This window comes from Peromyscus maniculatus, chromosome 11 (assembly GCF_049852395.1).
Source record: "Peromyscus maniculatus bairdii isolate BWxNUB_F1_BW_parent chromosome 11, HU_Pman_BW_mat_3.1, whole genome shotgun sequence".
NCBI lineage: Eukaryota > Metazoa > Chordata > Mammalia > Rodentia > Cricetidae > Peromyscus > Peromyscus maniculatus.
In genome coordinates, this window is record NC_134862.1 from 100198454 (window position 1) to 100216871 (window position 18418).

Consider the following 18418-nt stretch of genomic DNA (forward strand, 5'->3'; position numbering starts at 1 on the left):
TTTTTTTTTCTGTTTGCCAAACTTTTATATTGTACTACAGTAGAGAGCAAAAGCTCCAGGTTTAACATAGGTTTAACATTCAGACTAGAGTGTTGTAAAGGATGCCAACATATTCATACATGTTTGCCTACTGCTGGGTCTGGTGGTGGAGGCCTGCAGTCCTAGATACTCAGGAGGTTAAGGCAGGAGGATGGGAAGTCAAGGCCAGGTGAGGCAACTCTAGGAGACCTTGCTTCAAAATGAAATTTAAAGAGGTATATATGGCTTAGTCTGTGTGAGGACCTAGATGCAAAAAAATAGAACCTTGTTCAGTTCTCCAGACCATAGCTGTAATTTATACATAGGAATTATTAGTAGTTGAGTTCTTGTCACAGAAAATTGGCCATTTACTATTTTAAAATTATTATTTGTGCATGGGGGTGGGGCATGAATACCATGGTGTTTGTGAAGGACAACTTGGAGTTGGTTCTCTCCTTTCATCATGTGGGTTCAGGTATCTCAAACTCAGGTTGTCAGGCTTGGCAGGTACCTGCTGAGCCATCTAGCAGGCATGTCAAACTTCTGATTACCCTGCTTCTACCACCTAAGTGCTAGGATTACAGGTCTTCACCACCATGACCAGTGCCAGATTTAAGGATTTATTTATTTTTATGTGTGTGGGTGTTTGGCTTGCATGTATGTGCATGACAAATGCTTAGTACTCAAGGAGGCCAGAAGACAGTGTTAGATTCCCCTGGAACTGGAGTTACAGATATCATGAGCTTCCTGTGGGTTCTGGGAATTGAACCTGGGTCTCCTGGAAGGGCAGCTAGTAACTCCTCTAACTCCTCTTCTCCCTTTCCTCTTCAGTCTCTTTTGTCACTAAACACCATAAAGTCAGGCCCCTTTTATTGTTTCCAACTATCTTGTCAGTGCATAGTATATAAATGTTTTTGGATTAATGGATCACTGTTTATGGTGGGTTAGGTCTTAAGAAAGATATAATAGGATCAAAATCTGAGAAAACCTACAGTGTTCTGCTGAATTTTAGGTTGAGTTTTAAGCAATTTAAAGTCACAGGTTGTTTTGTGGGGAAGTGAAATGGTGTTACTTGTGCTTTAGATGAAGAATCTGGAAGTAAAATACAGGCAAGATTTCATTTGAGAAATGCCAGCGTCAAACCCAAGAATAATACCTCCTAAGACATATTATCAAGAGAGAACCACTAAGAAGGCTATCATGTAATATCATAAAAGATACCCATCCCAACAAATGAACAATTCTCAACATAAAAAACAAAAGAACAACGAAAAGCAACAAAACAAAACAAAAAACCCAAACAGTTAAATGAACTAAAGAAAGCAACACAGGATCTGAAAGAGAACTGCACAGAAATCATGGAGGAAACAAGTAGCTCTCAAGATCAAATAGAAAAATTAGTTGGGAGCCTTTATAACAAATTAGATCAAACAGAAGAAAAAAGTAGCAGAGCTTGAAGACAAATCATCTGAATAGTTAGTGTCAGACAGAACAAAAGAAAAAAAGATGAAGGGAAAATCCAAGAGCTTTAGGATACTCTTAAAAAATTCAAATATGCCATGTGCTGGGTGGTGCATGCCTTTAATCCCAGCACTTGGGAACAGAGCCAGGGGGATCTCAGTGAGTTTGAGGCCAGCCTGGTCTACAAAGCGAGATCCAGGACAGGCACCAAAATTACACAGAGAAACCCTGTCTCAAAAAACAAAACAAAACACTCAAATATTTGAATCATTGGTATACCTGAGAAAGAAGAACTACAGGTGTGGGCATTAAAACAAACAACAAAAAAAAAAACTCAGTAAAATAATAATGAAAACTCTCCAAATCTTTGGAAAGACATGGACATCTAGGTACAAGAAGCATTTAGAGCCTCAAACACACACGACCATAGAAGTAATAGTTAAGTTGCTAAAAGTACAGAATAAAGTTTCCAAGAGAGAAATGTCAAGTAACATCTGACAGCAAAAACATCAGACTAACTGCAGTTTCCTTAGAACTCGGAAAGCCTGGAGGGGATGGACTGATTTATTTCAGGTCCTGACTGAACATTACTAGCAACCAAGATTATACCCAGCCAAGCTATCCTTCACAGTTGAAAGAGAACCTTCCAGGATAAGGATAAATTAAGGGAACTCATGGCCACTAGAAAACGCTTATAAAAGAGGCTAAGGGAATCCTATTCCCAGAGGAGAAAAAATTTAGTAAGCACTGTCATTGAGAATGTGAATAAATTCCACTAGAAAAAGATATGCCAATGAGGAATAAGAAAAATTACTAATATAAATCATTGAATTTATAAAATATAGGGAGATAATAAGCAAACTATATTCAAAGCTACTTGAAGAAAATCAGAATAAGATGTAAATTTATATGACAAATATTCAAACAGCACCTAATTTTATAAAAACAAAACACTACTAGACATAAAAAGGAGATTTAAGGCCCCAGTATAACACCTTTAATACCAAGAATAACATTGCATAACTGGAGAAAACATCCCAAAATTCATGTAAGCACAAAATATTTCAAGTAGCTAGGGAAATCTAAGCAAAACTGTATTGGAACCAAAATAGGATGTAAGGAAAACACTTCAGGATATTGGCACAGATTGATTTCCTAGGTAAGACTTCAAAAGTAGAGAAAACAAGAAATGATGCCTGGAATTACACCTAAAAGTTCTGCCCAGCAAAGTAGATAGTCTTCACTCTGCCAGCCTATAGAATGCAAAGGTCTGTGGTGGTTTGAATGAAAATGGCCCCCACAGGCTCATTATATTTGAATACTTGGTCCCCAGTTGGGACTCTTGGGGAAGGATTAGGAGGTGTGCCCTTGCTGAAGGTGTGTACTGGAGGTGGGCTTTGAGGTTTCAGAAGACACTGCCATTCCCAGTATGCTCTTTGCCTCTTCCTAGTGGTTCAAGATGTGAGCTCTCAACTGTTTTGCTGCTAAGCCTTTGCTCTGTCATGGTGGATTCTAACCCTGTTGAACCAGGACCGATTAAACTCTTTTGTAAGCTGCCTTGGTCATGGTGTTTCAGAATTGTAATAGAGAAATAGGTAATACTTGGTTTTTATCATCTACTCATTTTATAGGAGATTATATAAAGAACATATAAAATTAACACATAGTTTAAAGGATGTGACAATCTGAATAGATACCAAAGAAGAAATACAACTAGCTAATAACTTTATGGGGAAATACTCATTTAGTCATCTGGCAAAAGAAAACTACAATGAGATTCCTTTACTGCTCATTATAGAGTTGAGAAATAATTTTTTTTAAAGATAGAATTTGGAGAAAAGGAGCTCTTATCATGCATGTACTGTTAGGAGTAAATTAATACAGCCAGTAGCCAGTGTGGAACATAGTAAGGAGGTTTCTGTAAACATGAAGAATAGAATGACCATATCAATTAGCTATCACATTTCTGGGTTTTTATCATAAAATGAAATCAGCATACAAAAGGAATATGTGCTTGCTTACTGACATTTGCCATAGCTAAGGTGTGGACTCAGCCTATGTGTCAGTCAGTAAATGGATGAATATAGTATGTAAACAGCAGTGTTATTGCCATAGCAAGATTCATCACATGCAGGAAAATGGTGGTAGTAGAAGACATGTTAAGTGAAATACTTAGAGTGTTTTCTTTTATATATAAATAGAAAAGGACTTGAAATTAGAAGTACTATTAGGGACTGGAAAGGGGACCAAGGCGAAGCAGGGAGAGTTTAGAAGGTTAGTAGACATAATACAGTCATGTATGGAGATGCCACAATGAATCCCATTTCCACAGTTTTAATAATAAAATGGGTTAGATATGAAACAGTATATTCTAGTTCTGTATTATGCTTTATATATTGGGGGAAAAACCCTGAAGGTGGAAAATAGGAATATGTGGTTTTAAGATATTTTTAGATTCATTTTTAATTTTGTGTATGAGTGGGGTTGTGTGCATATAAGTGCAGGTGACTGGAGGGCAGAAGAGGATGTCAGATGGAGTCAGAGTTACAGGCAGCTATGGGTGCAAGGAATTTAACTCTTATCCTTTGTAAGAGCAGTATGCACTCATGCTCTCTTACCAGTCCTGGGTTTTTGTAGTGTTAACTGACATGTCTTGTTGCTATTTATTTTTAAATGGTTGGGTTTTTACCTTTAGCATACTAAGGTATAAAATAGAATTGTAGCTGAAGTTTTCTTGTGTCCACCCAGTTTCTGCAGCTGCTCAGACCCAAGTAAACACACATAGGCTTATATTACTTATAAACTGTATGGCTGTGGCAGGCTTCTTGCTAGGTAGATCTTACACTAAATTAACCCATAATTCTTATTTATGTTTAGCCATGTGTCTTGGTACCTTTTCCCAGTTCTGCCTCCACATCTTCTTGTGGCGGCAGCGGCTGGCAACATCTCCTGACTCAGCCTTCCATTTCCCAGAATTCTCTGCTTATCCTGCCTATACTATACTTCCTGCCTGGCTACTGGCCAATCAGCATTTTATTTGTCAATCAATAAGAGCAACATATTCACAGCATACAGAAAGACATCCCACAGCATAGAATTATAGTTGTTCATAATTGAGAGAAATTGGGATTTGTTATGCTGGAAGAGGGAATTCTGGCCTGTGGGCCCAATGGACATAATTTGATGTATCTTGAGTAAATATGGGTTTTTACAGAGGATAAACTAAATAAAGATACAGTACAGAGAAAAAAACTATGTAAGAAAAAACACTAGACACAGCAGTCATTTACATGTGTGGTCCATATTAAAGACCACTAGACTTCACAGAATTATTTTATATTTATTTTGAGACAGGGTCTCTATATAGTCCTAACTGTTCTGGAATTCACAGTGTAGACCAGGTTGGCCTCAAACTCAGATCTGCCAGCTTCTGCCTCTTCAGTGTTGGGAGTAAAGGCATGTGCCACTATGCCCAACTCTGCTCAGGTAATTTTAATAAGCACCTCATCAGACTTTAGTAGGAAGCTAGTAACATAGCTGATGGCAGATTTGGCTTATTGTTACTAAAAAACAGACTAATTTTGGGTCTGTTGTATATCTGTGTCTTGAGTTACAGGGAAAATTAACATTCCTTGGTTGGCTGACTTCAGTTTATCAATGTAAGTTTATTTTGTCAGTGAAATAGAATACTTTTATAGACAAACTTGAAGAACTCATCAAGTACAGTGTCTTTTGTTTTGTTTTGGACTTATTTTCTATTCAAAAGAAAAACCTTATTCATTATAAAGGTTCATGTGACACCCAGTCTTTCTAGCTCCCCTACACCAAGTTCCTGAAGTTAGAGCTTGTGTCTTCTCATATTTGAATTCTTAGTGCTTATCAAATATAAGAAAGTACTCAGTACATTATTGAGTTTTAATGACTAGCAAGTAACTGTAGAAACTGTTATCACCACTATATTTCTTGCGTCTTTGAGCTGTGGTCTTCATGTGTAATCTGGGCTGGCCTGGAATTGGATGTATGGCCCAGACTGGCCTCAGACTTGCAGCATTCCAGCTGCTGCTGCAGCTCTGCACCACCTAGCAATCACCAGTAATGAAATGGACCAAGTCTCTCTCCACCTAGACTTCTGTTTCATACCCTTAAATTAGGTCTGCTATCCCTACCCCCTGAAGTATTTCAGTGCAATTTTCCCTTTCTATATTCAAAACTTTTATCAAAGTAACATCTCTATTATAGTTGAGATGTCTGTTAAACTTTCCCAGGTAAAGATACATAATTTCATATATCAGTAAAGGGAAAAGAAAGTCATTTTCCAAAGAGGCCTTGAAGATAAGATGAAGCATGTCAGACAATTAGCAATAAGCACTCTGGTTCACTGGGGCTGTGACCTAGTGAGTCAAAGAGCATGCTTGTTGAACAAGCATGAGGACCTGAGTTTGGATCCCAGTACCTGTGTGAGAAGTTACATGTTGCCATGAGTGCTTGTAACGGGAGAAGATGTGGGTAGTTCGTTGGCCAGCCAGCCTGCCTAACTGAAAAATTAAGCTCCAGATTTAATGAGAGACCTTAAGTGGATAAGGGCAGAGTGTCTGTGCACAGATAAACACATGCAGACATACCACACAAAATATTCTGCAGAAGAAGGGGCTAGTAGGACCTGCGCATCAAAGAGTCAGCCTTCTTCTAGTACTGATGCTCCTCACTAGCCCTGAGACCAAGGCTAGTTCCTATACCTCCTTTGCTACCTCATGTAAATAAGGAGGCTCTAGAACCTGTAAATTCCATTTTTTTTTTGTTTCTATGGTCTTAAGACTTAAGCCTTTTCTACCCTCTTTTGCTGTATTGTGCTTTCACTAATGCACACAAACTTGTTTCCTGAATCTGTTTCTCAGGTGGGATTCTAAGCTGGGTAGCTAGGTTGTTGATTTTTGGGCAGTTTCCCTCATTACATGCTTAGGAACAGAAATTGCCCTTTCAGAACACTGCTTGTTCTATATAACTCCCATGCTAACTCTACCACTATTTCGTCACCCTTTTAGTGAGCTTAGAGTGAATGGTTTTACATTTCACACTCTCTACCTGGCTGGTCTACAATCAGTAACCAAGGATTTTTGAACAGCTGCAATATAAAAATCACCGTAATTCAAGTTTTCCTTTCTCATCCATAAAGAACTTCTAACTTATGTTTCTTTTCCAATTTTATCACTTTCTTTTCTTTATCTTTTTTTGACAGTCTTAATATATATATATCCCTGGCTGGCCTGTTAGTAGCTGTGTATCTGAAGGAGGTTTCCAACTCTACAGCAGTTTTGTCTCAGCTCCCCTAGTACTCAGTTTAAAGATATAGAGGTCACCATGCTTGCCCGTTCCTGGCCTTTTTTTTTTTTTTTTTTCAGAGTGTCGTAGTTACTGTTCTATTGCTATGAAGAGACACCATGACCAAGGCAATTCTTATAAAAGAAGGAATTTTATTTTATTTTATTTTATTTTACAATACCATTCCGTTCTACATATCAGACATGGGTTCCCCTATTCTCCCCCCTCCCACCCCCTCCCCTTACCCCCAGCCTACCCCCTATTCCCAACTCATCCAGGGCAAATCCTCCCCCGAGGACTGTGATCAACCTGGTAGACTCAGTCCAGGCAGGTCCATTCCCTTCCTCCCAGACTTAGCCAAGTGTCCCTGCATAAGCTCCAGGTTTCAAACAGCCAATTCATGCAATGAGCACAGGACTTGGTCCCACTGCCTAGTTGCCTCCCAAACTGATCAAGCCAATCAACTGTCTCACCTATTCAGAGGGCCTGATCCAGCTGAGGGCCCCTCAGCCTTTGCTTCATAGTTCATGTGTAAGAAGGAATTTTATTAGGGGCTTGCTTATAGTTTTTGAGGATTAGTTCATGATCATCATGATGAGAAGCAGATAGGCATGGCACTGGAGTAGTAGCTGAGAGCTTTACACCCTGATCTGCAGGCAGCAAGCAGACAGACACTGAGCCTGGTATGGGCTTTTGAAACCAAAAGGAAATATTAGTTGTAGCTTCATGTTATTTGGGATGAGAAGTCAAAAAAATATTTTTCCACTAAAACTAACCAAACAACAAAACAAATATTAATCTAGTTTGTATATTTTCTTCAAGAGAAGAACATGAGGCTTTGAAGATAAGAAAATTAGTATTTTAGTACTACTTAATTTATTGTTTTCTTCATATGTGAGAAAAGTATTAAAGTATATAAGAAGACATTGTCTGAATATAAACAAACTCAAGGCTTTTACAGGCACAAGAAGGGAGAGTCTAAATTGTCTCAAAGATATGTGCAGTTGGAATGAAGCAATCCAGATCCTAAGATACATGTGTATGTACCTTGGTGTATAAAACGTTTTCATCTGAGAAATGCCCTCAAACATAAGAAAGCTGAACTTGCACTTAGTACAGACTCTAAAAATCATGTGGCTCCTTCACTCCTCAGGATCTGATGCTGTCATCACCCTGGATACTGTGCCAGTGGCTGACTGATTCCGGTGTCAGGACAGTGCTTTACCACATCTCCTGCTAGGAAATTTTGGAAACTGAGAGGATTTGAGTGGAAGAAACCCTTAGATTAGAAGACAACCTGTTATTCTTAGATCCTGTGAGTGCAAAAGATTCTTTCACAAATCTACCATCCTGGAAGTACTAACAGTGCACACAATTTTCCTGCTGTTCTGTGCTCCAATGTGTCTGTATGTGCATGATATTCTCAATAGTTGCACGTGAAAAATGGAGGGACATTATAATATTAAATAAGTCATATTACCTTTTAATTTGTTTTTATGTAGGCAAAAAGTGCCCAGAATGATACTGAGTCTATATGACAAGATAAACCTTGAGAGTTAAAATTGGGAACAGTGTTTTGGTTTTGGTTTTTGGTTTTTTGAGACAGGGTTTCTCTATGTATCCCTGGCTGTCCTAGAACTCACTGTGTAGACCAGAGATGCACCTGCCTCTGCCTCCTGAGAACTGGGGTTAAAGGTGTGTGCCACTGCCCAGCTGGGAATAGTGTTAATTTTAATTAAAATGTAATAGTTCAGTTTTTAATAAAAAATTTACATCAATTATATATATTATTTTTCATTTAGTAATTTTGAATATGGGGAAACTACTTAAAATACAATTACATTCCATTTTTAATTGAGATTATAGTTACCAGTAGGACATAAATTATGTAAAATCCTTAGTAGTATGGTAACTTCATTTGAAGTTAGTCATGAATTTATGAATTATATACTTGTATCACCTACATTGTCACTCCAGTGGAATACTCAGACATTGCCAGAGATAAGGAGAGTCTATTGTCTTATTGCACATGTGAAAACTGCGTCTTGCACCTTTTCAGCTTGGATATTGTGCATGTGTGCTTGTCAAAGTGGTGGTACAGGACATGCTTGAAGTCTGTTGCTTTATATCATAGGGTTTTTATTGCTGTGAAGAATCACCATGACCATGGCAACTCTTATAAAGGAAAGCATTTAATTGGGGCTGGCTTACAGTTCAGAAGTTTAGTCCATTATTATCATGGAGGGAAGCATGGTGGCACACAGGCAGACATGGTGCTGGAGAGGTAGCTGAGAGTTCTGTATCTGGATCCTCAGAGAGCAGGAAGAGACAATGAGCCACTAGGCCTGGCTTGAGCTTCTGAAACCCCACAGTAATACATTTCCTCCAGCAAGGCCACACCTATTCCAATGTCCAAGAGTCTATGGGGGCCGTTTTTATTCAGACCACAACAGCTTATATAACTTACATGATGTACTGGCTGATTTTGTGTGTCAGTTGACACTAGCTAGAGTCATCAGAGGAAGGAGGCTCCATGAGATCCAGCTGTAAGGCATTTTCTCATTTATTGATTGATGGGGGAGGGCCCAGCCCATGGTGGGTGGGGCCATTCCTGGGCTAGTATAGTCCTTGGTTCTACAAGAAAGCAGGCTGAGCATGTCATGGGAAGCAAGCCAGTAAGCAGCACTCCTCCATGGCCTTTGCATCAGCTTCTGCCTCCAGGTGCCTGCCCTGTTTAAGTTCCTGTCCTGACTTCCTTCAGTAATGAACAGCAATACTGAAGTGTAAGCCAAATAAATAAACCCTTTCCTCCCCAACTTGCTTTTTGGTTATGGTGTTTTGTTGCAGCAATAGAAACCTTAAGACAAATTGGTACCAGTGTAATGGAGTATTGCTGTGACAGATCTGACCATGTTTTGGGGAGGATTGTGAAAGGACTTTGGAACTTTGGGTTAGAAGAGCCATTGAGTGTTAAAAGCTCTGTGATATTCTGTGTAACTTGGAAGATAAGAATGTTAAGAGCAATACAGAAGATGGAGGCCTGGCTTGTGAAGTTTCAGAGGGAAGTTTAAAGACTATCGGGGCCATCTGTTATTTCGAATTAAGATCCTTGGTTCTGCTCAACTGGGGCTGAAGAATCAGCTGTGATTAACAAGATACCAGAACTAGTAAGGCAAAATTTTGCTTAGCTTGGATACCTGATGCTGGTCTGCTGGAGCTAAGAATTAAGCAGCAATTAAGAGGTAAAATCTTCTGGGAAATGTTTCCTGAGAGCACAGAGAAGCTGTTCCAGAGGTAGTCATGGTTGTACCTTGTGTTGGCAGCTGGACTTGGTAATGTGCAAACATCACCCTGGTGGTACTGGTTTTGAAGGCATGAAGGAGACATGGAGAGCAGCTGAGGCTTGGTACTGTGAGAGGCCAGGAGAAGCCATTGGTGAAGGTGTAGCCTCAGTGGCAGTTGAAGGTCTAGGACTGAAGGGGTCAATGAAGAGAAGTTGAGGCTTGGCACCATGGAGAGAGCCTAGGAGAGCCTATTGGTGAAAGTGCAGCCCAGTTGCAGCAGAAGACCCAGCATTTTGGAGATGCCAGTACCATGGGATGACCACCAAGAACAGCAGCAGCAGTGGAGTAGAACCAGCTGGAGCCTAGAAGACAAGCTGTGTGTGCTGCAGAGGGAAGAGCTGAAGTGACCCAAGCCCTTTGGAGGAGTCCAGAAGATCGTGAGTGGATCCCATATAATGGGACATTGAGTTATTTATACTGTTGGAGTTTGGTTTTGCTTGGTTCAGATTGTGAAGGTGCCCTGGTTCTTCCCTCTTGAAGAAGGTATTTAATTTTGACTTGTCAAGGAGCCCACAGTAATAGAAACCCTAACTAAGAAACATGTTTAGACAGAGTATTTGATCTTCCATTTCTATACTGCTTTCCACTCTACAAATTATGAAGCAGACCTTCTACAAAGAATGGGTATATGTTACACTTTGCAGTTTAAAGTGGTTTCCATCAATATTGAAGAAAGTTTAGAGGGCACCTAATCCTTCCATTCGAGTACTTGTAAGGAAACATAAGATTGATAGTTTGCTGGTGATCTTGTGGCTAGTTACTACTAAAACCAGGTCTGTGCCTAGTTGCTCAGTGCAGTACATATTTCCATGTATTGTGCTCTGATGGCCAGATCATTGAACTATGTAAAATGTGGATTCCTGATAACAGTACTTGTTAGAGGCAGAAGGATATCTAACAAAACAAAACAAAAACACAATAACAAAAAAAAAAAAACCCACATCGAGTAAAATAATGGCCTGTTTCTTTTTAAAAAGTCTAATATGATTGTTTCTGTATTTATTTAAAAAAACATTTAATTTTTCTACTTACAGGTTTCATTATATGTTCTCAAATCATATGCAGTCTCTAAAAGTTAATCAGTGGATAACACTCAGCGAGATAATTCCTCTATCATTCTTCTGCCATTAACCTTTCTCTCTCTCTCTCTCTCTCTCTCTCTCTCTCTCTCTCTCTCTCTCTCTCTCTCTCTCTTTCTTTCATTTTGTTTTTTCAAGATAGGATTTCTCTGTGTAACAATCCTGGCTGTCCTGGAACTTGCTTTGTAGACCAGGCTACCCTGGAACTCATAGAGATCCTGCCTGCCTCCTAAGTGCTGGGATTAAAGGTGTGTGCCACCATTGCCTGGCTCTAAACTTTCTTTATCAAACAATTGTAGGCACATTATAATCCTTTTAAATAAAATGTACAAATACATTATTGAATTTATATTGGAAAAAACAACTTTTTTTTTTTAGTTGGGTCTTGCTGGGTAGCCCAGATTGGCCTCTTAACTAGTGTTCCTCTTGCCTCAACCTCCAAAATGTTGGAATTATAAGCCAGCTCAGCTCAGCTCAAAACTATTTGTGAAATCTAATCTCAAGGGATACACTTTTCAGATATTTATATATTTGAAAATATATATTTTTCAAAATATATATGTATTTTGAAAATATGGGACCGCTATATAGCCTTTAGTGACAGAGCTTGGAACAAAAAATTCCTATCCAGATATAAAGTCTCATAACTGTAATTCCCACAGTTGGAGGTAGAGGCAGAAGGATCAGGGTTCAAGGTCATCATCAGCTACATATCCAGTTTGAGAATAGACTGAGATACATGAGGTGTGGAGGTTTTGGTTTTTCTTGTTTTGTTATTGTTTTTATTTTTATTTTTTAATGGGTGGGGAGAGACCGGTGCAGTGACTCAGGGGGTTAAGGCACTTACTATGCAAACATTATGACCGGCCAGTTTACTCCTCAGAACCTACTTGAAGGGATAGACTCAACTCTTGGAAGTTGCCCTTCAGCTTTCATGTGCACTCACACACAGAACAATATTTTTAATGCTAAACATGGACTATATAAGGAACCAAAACAAGAAAACATACCCAAACTGGGACACAGGTCAAAGCCATCATGGGAGTGAAGCAGCGTAGAAGCAAAGAGTAATAACCACAGAAAACCCAAATCGGGAAATGAGAGTAAAGTGACGGAAGATGGAGACATTACAAACTTTTTATAAAGTGAACCAGAGGAACAAATAGGAAAACAGTGCCTTACTAACTAGAAGGGAGAAATACACATTTCCTAGCCTAGTGAGCTTAGATTGAGAGGGAATCACAGTGCTCCATGGGTACAGGTGAGCTGCCTCTGTCCCAGCAGCCTCCAGCTTGGCAGTTATTATTATGGGGAATTGCCATTCAGAACCCCGATTTTTCAAACTGTAAGTTGAAAGTGATTTTGTCAGGCTGTGGGAATGGCTCAGTAGATACAGGGCTGTGCAAACATGAGGACCTGAGTTCAGATCCCAAAAGTCCATGTAATTGTTGGGTGTGGTGGTGTGTACCTGTGACTACAGTGCTGAGACACATCTCAGGGCCTGCTGGCCACACACAAACACACTCATGCACACCCTGTAATTTGGCCACTGTGAAAGGACACTTCATAAAGCAGATGAAAATAGCACAGTGACACACAATGTGATTCCCAACACTTGGGAGGTGGACGCAGGGGATCAGTTCAAGATCATTCTCAACTATATAGCAAGTTGGAGACCAGCTTGGGTTACATTAAAAAAAAAAAAAGTGGGGCAGCGGCAGCGGGGAGAAAAGGATGCAGTGTGGTAGTCATTGTCATTTACATATCTCTCTCTAAGACACAGGTAACTACCCTCCATTTGTTTCTGGTCATTTTCCTTGATGCCTTTGATAATGGACTGAGTTGTTTCAAATTCTTTTTGTCTTTCTTTTCAAGATGGTTTCACTGTTGTAGCCTTGGCTGTCCTAGAACTCACTCTATAGACCAGGCTGGCTTAACTCAAAGAGATCTGCCTGCCTCTGCCTCTGGGTGCTGGGATTAATGGTGTGTGCTCATATTCTTATTTAGAATCTGTTTCATGAAGTATTACTAAACCCTGAATTATAGAAATTAAGTGCTGGAGATGGAGCTCAGTTGGTAGAGTGCTTGTCTGGCAACTGTGAAGTTCAGGCTTCAGTCCTCAGCACCAGTACCACATTAGCTAGGCATGGTGGTACACACCTAGGATCCCAGCACTTAAGAGGTAGAGGCAGGAGGATAAGAAATTCAAGATCATCTTTAGCTCCATAGCAAGTTGGAAGCCAGCCTGGAATTCATGAGACTGTGTCTTTAAAAAAAGAAGAAAAGGAATTCTACATTTGCCCTATGGTATCAGTATTTCTTGAAAGGAAACACCATTATGTAGATGTAACCAACCGTCTTATTAAATAAGAAACACAGAACCAATGCAAAGAAGAAAGCCAAGAGGTCAGAGCTAAGAGCTAAAACCTTACCCTTCCTCCTGCGGTGGTCCTACTTCCCCGAACCAGAGCTAATTCCTGTGTGTCTGTCTTTTTATAGTGTTTCTGTTCTGCCTTCTCATTGGTTGTAAACCCAACCACATGACCGCCTCGTCACGGCCTGTCTGTATAGACCTCCAGGTTTTCTATTTATTGGTATTGAGATTAAAGGCAGGTATATCCAATACTGGCTGTATCCCTGAACACACAGAGACTTACCTAGCTCTGCCTACCAAGTGCTGGGATTACAAGCGTACGCCACCACTGCCCTGCTTTCCTATGGCTTGCTAATAGCTCTGACCCCCGGGCAACTTTATTTATTAACATACAAATAACAGTTGAATACAAATAAAATATTACCATACCATTATGCTTGTGAAACATTTAATATTAAAAATGTTCCTATTATAAAACAAATTATTCACAAGTTAATATTTGAAAACTGTATTATAAAAATATGTATTTTGTTGTTGGAGGTTATCTCCCCTTCAGTTTTGTTTTTGAGCTAGGGTCTCATTTTCTAGCCTCAACTAGCCTCAAATTCTCCATCCTCACACCTCCACCTTAAATGTGCAGAGGTTACAGGTGGTGACATCACACCTGACTTGTGTGTTGCACTTGGTCTTGTTTTCTATTAGTAATAGTAGTAGTAATCATTAGTGTTTATTCCTGCCTTCTCTATCTACTCTTCAGGGCTTGTAATGATGTGATGCTACGTGGAAAGATGTGATTGAAGAGACTCAAGTGAAACATTTACCTGTCAAAGGGACTCCACGGAGGGTGGGGAATGAGGGGATTGTATCCCTTCAACTTGTGTCACGGGTAATGAAGTAGGGACCAGAATGGGACCAGAATGGCCAATCCAAAGTATAAACTTTAGGTGGGGGGTTTCCAGATTTAAGGGTCTGAGCTCAGGAAAACTGCAAAAAGTTAGAGATTGGCCTTGAAGTTCCACCCTTTAACTTTGCCCATGTGAAGACCTGTAAGAAAGAAAAAGTGCTGGGCTGGAGAGACGAGTCAATGACTAATAGTGCTAACTATGTGAGCATGAGGACCTGAATTTGGATTCCGGCTCCTATCCAAAAAGCTGAGCATGGCCATGCCCGTGTCTGTAACACCCCCACTGTGTAGGACAGAGACAGGAGGATTGCTAGGACTTTCTGACCCCAGCCCAGCTCCAGCTTCAGTAAGAGGCCTTATCTCAAAGGAATAAGGCAGAGAGTGACAGAGTGGGACACTGATGCCCTCTCTGGCCACTACACACAGGCAGCCATACTGTCACACACATCCTTCTATTGATGACAGCAGTTTGATACATGTATATAATGCACTTTGGTAATAAATATTTGCCCTCATTACCTCTCTTGTCTCCCTTCCACCTCTTCCTTCCTCTTCCCAACTAGTTCTTAATAAAGGAAAGGACATGTTGACATTAAAACCCTGATAGGAAGCACAAGAGTATCTGAGTAAGTCATCCACAAGAAGTGACGAAGAGACCTTTAGACAGTCCCACATGTGTGTGTAATTTATTTTTTCTTATTGCCAGAGGTTAGTGAAAATGGACTAATTGAATCCTGTGCACTGATTCTTTCAGACAGCCCTGGACTCCGGCAGGGTGGATGTGTGCAGAGTACAGAGATAAGCAGGCAACCTGTTGGCTCCAGTCCTGCTGGCTGGGCCAAGAACTTTGCTTGCTGAGCAGAGACAGTGCTGGTAACCTTTGTGGGAGGGAGCCTACTGTGAACCCCAGTGCCAAAGACTTCACTGTTGATTGTTCCAAAACCACAGTCACTGTGCAAGTTAAAAACTCCAGTGTAACAACACCAGCCAGGCCTTTGTAGGCCTTTTGTAGCAGGGTCTGACCACAGTGGAGTGCAGTGCCTTTTCACAGAAAAACTTCAGGGATTTTTGTCACATGCTTCTATGCTATGACAGAGCATTGCTTTGACTAATTTGCTGAGCCTGGCCTAAGACAACAACTGACCAGTTCTGAAAAACAAAAATAGCCCCACAGTCTAAATCAAGACGCATAGAGAGTAACCATCCTGAGTCACCCAAACTCACTTGCTACATCCGTTATTTTTGGATAACTTTGGTGGGACTGAAAGTGCTTTGTTGCTGGTTCTTCCCTCCAAACAAGAGTACAAAGTCGGGAGCTAAGTCATGTGGCCTGGTCTGGCTTAACACAAAGACTGTAACTGGTACGATGTGACTCCATAGCTTTGGAAAACCCGCTGCCACTTGGGTGGGATGGTGATATCTGGCTGAACTGACTGAACTGCCAAAATTACAACCTTTCCTAAGAAAACTTAGTTCCCCAAAAAGCAAGTTAACCTTTCCAAAGGTTCTAGTAAATTAGAATTTTCCATGGAATGGATGAAAAAAGAGCATATTTCCCTTACTTAGGCTTTATGTCTACTTAAGATGTTGAACTAATTTTATAAATGTTTATAATTTTCTTCTACAGTTTTATTTGTTTTGACATTTTAAATGTATGCAATGCATTTAATATCCCCCATTACTTTTTCTTGCCTCTCTCCCCTCCCCTTTCTTCTTTCCAACTAGTATAGCATGAGTGGGAAGAATTTATGAGTGCATAGGAACTTAGCACCTTACAAGTAGCTACATTGCTGAAGAAAATGTCTCCCTCTCCCTCAGCAACCATAAACTGCCAGTAGTTCCTCAGGGCTCAGAGGATGGTGGGGCCTATAAACCCCGCTTCTACCTGTGATGCAGTGTTGACAGCCCAAGACTGGTGCAAGCAACTGTAGCTGCTCTGAGTTAATGCCTGGAAGACAGCTTCCCTCATATTCTTCCCCTTCTCTCCCTCTTACAGTCTTCAAAACCTCTTTTATGTCAAGTTTTCTGAGCTTAGGAGATGGTGATATTGCCCCCTCCCTCCTTTAGGGCTAAGCAGTTACTTATTTCTCAGTGCTTTAACTGGTTATGAGTCTTTGTGGTAACTGCTGCTCACTGCAAAATGACGCTTCTCTGACCACAGCTGAGAGCAATACTTATGGACATAAACGTAAGTATTTAGAAGATAGTTTGATGGGCCCAATATATCCATGTAGAAAAACACAGTAGTATGCTGTAGTGCCTTCCCTAATAGGGCTTATGGATTCTCTAGACACAGGCTTTTGACCATGTTTTCAGTACCAGGCATAAATTCCTTCCTGTGGGACAGGCATGAAATCCATCAGAAAACAGTTGGTTGTCCCTGTAACAGTCATGCTACTATTGCTTTGGGGCACATCTTGACTGTCAGGGTTAGTAGTATAGCATGCAGGGTTCATGCCTGAATAAGACTGTTGACTTTTCTTTCCAGCTTCTGACATGATGAAAACTTATAGGTTAGTTCCAGCTTGATCTCTTCTATCCAGCAACCATGGGGTATGGGGTTTTTAGCAATAGAATTTTACCATCTTGTTTTGGTGAGCAAGACCAGTGATAGTAGCCTGTATTGTTTGGGGAGCCTCAAGGGTCTCATTAACTCATAACTCACAGGGAGGTATCCCTTCTCTTACATGGATTTTCATTTAATAGTCTATGTTTCCTGGGGCACATGCAGTTAATTCTGTTGAAACACTTTTTAAATTAAAATTTTAATTAGCCTAAAGAGTATTGGTTCTCTTTTGGCTTTTTGATAACTCCTTAGTTTTGGTTGACCTTTTCTCATTCCTTCTTCTTCCCATTCGCCATTGTTGTGAGGCAAGCCTTTACTTGGGGAGATGCAACCCCAAAAAGGGAGCCCATGACAGACCAAAGTATGGATACCACCAAGTATGGGGTTATTTACAGGAGTATTGGTGAAGGGTTACTTACAGGAACAGAAATGACTTGCAGGCAGTTGCATCACCAAAGCCCATCCCAGCCTGGTGACAGCTCTCAAAAGCTGGAAACCTGGAACACACTGCACAGCATGCAGGCTGCTCAGCAGGTTGGAGGGTGTCCTTTCCAGGTACCCCAGTTGGTCTAAACTCCTTCCAGGCAGCTGGTCTAGTTTCACAGTCTTCTTTGCAGCTTCGCTCTCTCAGAGTGACTCTGCAGTCTTTGTTTACTATGGCAGGGCAGAGCCTAGTGAATCTGGTCACTTCCAGGGACTTCCTGGAGCTCTTTTGAGTTGTTTAACCTTTCTGTTTAAGGAGCTTCCCTACAAGATGGAATGTTTCAATTTTAGAGGAAATTTACACAACACCCATCTCTGTCTAAACCTCTTCTCCCACAACATTTCCCCCTCTATTTATAACGTTGATTGTGAATCTTATAAATGTATTTTAATTGATCAAATACATTGTTCTTATCTATAAATGTTATTTTCATGAGCACCCTACCCAGTTTCTATACTTCTTACCTCTCCAACTTCATGCCTTGTTCTCTTTCCATTCACTGCTGCTTTGTATTCTTCGTTCTTGCAAAGTGCCAAGGTCATTCTTACCTTACTGTTTGCTTAGCCTGAGTGGTGTCCTTACGTCTCTATATAGTTGGCTTCATTTTGTCACTTAAGTCTCTGTGCAAATATTTCTTGGACAAACTTTATAATCATTTTGGCTGAAATAGTCCATCTCCATCAGTTCCCCTCTAATGTATCACCTCATCTTATCATCTTTAGAGCATGTCTGACTACCTGCTAACTCAACATTTAATTTATTCACTGTTCATTATCTACAGTGAAAAGTCAATGAAAAGAGCAATTTTCCCTGTTCTTGCAGCCCAGCTGTGGTGTAGGTAGTGTCTAGCATGTAATAGCAGTTAAGTG